The sequence below is a fragment of the Marmota monax genome, unplaced genomic scaffold (genome assembly GCF_021218885.2).
Source record: "Marmota monax isolate L192 unplaced genomic scaffold, Marmota_monax_Labrador192_F-V1.1 WCK01_AAM20220418_F8-fsc00145, whole genome shotgun sequence".
In the NCBI taxonomy this organism is placed as follows: domain Eukaryota; kingdom Metazoa; phylum Chordata; class Mammalia; order Rodentia; family Sciuridae; genus Marmota; species Marmota monax.
The window spans coordinates 3807634-3810120 of NW_026695201.1; positions in this window are offsets into that span (position 1 = coordinate 3807634).

Sequence of the window (2487 nt, forward strand, 5' to 3'; positions counted from 1 at the left end):
TCACAAACACCTGACTCTCTCTCACTTTGTCATCAAGCCAGAGGGGCAGAGCAGAGCCGCCGCCCGCGCCCGGAAGAGGCCCAGTGACCTGCCGGCGTGGTACACACGTCACCCCAATTGGAGTAAGGGCAGAGCAGAGCCGCCGCCCACGCCTGCAAGGTAGGCAGACCTGCGACCGACCGGCAGAACAGGCCCAGCGGGCCTTCAGCGTGGTAGACAGATCACCCCAATTGGAGGAGGAGCACAGCCACCACCCGCCCCTGCAAGGGAGACTTTTCAACTATATAAGAGCAATATAAATATATAGGGGGAAAATTTCAAAAACACAACAGTTTCACCAAGCAGAAAGAAACATGAGCAGTATGAAAAAACAAGGAAAGAAAGGACCACAAGCAATGCAGGTCAACTCAACTTTAGAAGAGGTAACAGCTGCAGCAGATGGAATGTCAGATAAAGAATTCAGGATATACATGCTTCAGATGATCTGGAGTCTCAAGGAAGACATTAGACAGCAAAACCAGACAATGAAAGATCACTTCGACAATGAATTACATAAACAAATCCAAGAAGCAAAAGATCAACTATACAGGGAGATAGAGGTTATAAAAAACAAACAGAAATCCTAGAAATGCAGGAAGCAATAAGCCAACTTAAAAACTCAATGGAGAATACTACCAGCAGAGTAGAACACTTAGAAGATAGAACATCAGACAATGAAGACAAAGTATTTCAACTTGAAAAGAACATAGATAGCTCAGCAAGACTGTTAAGAAACCATGAGCAGAACATCCAAGAAATATGGGATAACATTAAGAGACCAAACTTAAGAGTCACTGGGATACAGGAAGGTACAGAGCTCCAAACCAAAGGAATGAGCAGTCTATTCAATGAAATAATACGAGAAAATTTCCCAGACTTGAAGAATGAGACAGAATCCCAAATCCTAGAAGCCTACAGGACGCCGAATGTGCAAAATCATAAGAGATCCACACCTAGACACATTATAATGAAGATGCCCAACATACAGAATAAGGAGAGAATTTTAAAAGCTACAAGAGAAAGGAAGCAGATCACATTTAGGGGTAAGCCAATCAGGATAACAGCTGATCTTTCAACACAGACTCTGAAAGCTAGAAGATCCTAGAATAACATATTTCAAACACTGAAAGAAAATGGGTTCCAACCAAGAATTGTGTATCCAGCAAAATTAAGCTTCAGGATGGAAGATGAAATTAAAACAAATCAACAACCAACAATAAAAATTAAAATAAAAAAAAAGAAACCACGCCTGCAGACCGCTGGGCCTGATCTGCAGGTTGGCCGCAGGTCTGCGTACCTTACGGGCGCGGGCGGCAGCCCCGCTCCTCCCCTCTGGCTCGACGACAAAGTGAGAGAGACTCGGGTATCTGTGACTCACCCTCCCTACCAGGGGACCAACTGTTTCCGTCGCCGCTGGCACCGATGAAGTTCTCTCCTCGGCCGCTCTCCGATGACATCAGATCTCTCAAGCTGGCATCCCCTGTTCTATGGCTGAATCCCATTTTCTTCTCTTCCAATAGGCGGAGCTGTGCCCTCTGAGCCGAGCTTCTGCCCTCTATGTGCTGACAGAAATCCCTGTACGGTGGCTCCTGGGAGTCTCTCAATCCTGTTAGTCCAGAGCCCTTTCACTTATCCGGCCCCTCCCCCTGTTCCTCCTCCCAGCCAGCCAGCCAGGTCCTGTTCACCAGAGGCGGTTCCCCAAGGATCTGATTACACTTGCAGCCCCACCGCGTGTCCTATATCCCGAACGATGAACACCCTCTCTGTCATTCATCTAAGCCCCAGTGCTGTGGTGGGGTGATCTGGGACCCAACAGTTTAATTTTTCCGGACCCCTTTGGTGGGCACGCCCCCAGAAACTGGCGGCTAAGATCTTGGGTGTCGCCGCTGGTGTTAAGGGGAGGTGGGGATCTGGAATCCCCTCTGCTTCCCTACAGACACGCCCCCGGAGAGATTCCCGAGGTTTCTGGCTGCTTGTATCTGGAGGGGGTGGGAGTCACACACCTGCTAACGTGGATTCCGCTGGGAAGGAATTCTGTCGGCGGAACTCTGGTGATGTCACCTCTCTGCTATGGCGGGCCCCAGGCTCCTTGCCGGAGTGTCCGAAGGGAGGGGTGGGACTGGTCTGTCTCTGGTTGGTTTCAGCTCCCGGTTCGCTATTTCATGAAGGCTTGGCGAGAGACCTCTTCCTAGAGTCCCTGCACCGCTCCTGCTGCGCTGCGCCTCGGAGGCTATCCGCCCTGACGCGGGGGCCGCGTGCAGGCAGCCGACAGTCGCCGAGTCGTGCGGGCAGCGGCTGGCGGGTCTGGACCTCTGCGCTGCGTGGCGGAGATTCACTCGTCTAGCGCAGACTGTCACCTCCAAAAATCCTACCGATTCCCGGCCGGTCTCTCTTTAGTGGAATTTTGCTAGGAGTTTCTCAGCAGGTCGAATCTCTCTGACCCCGTTG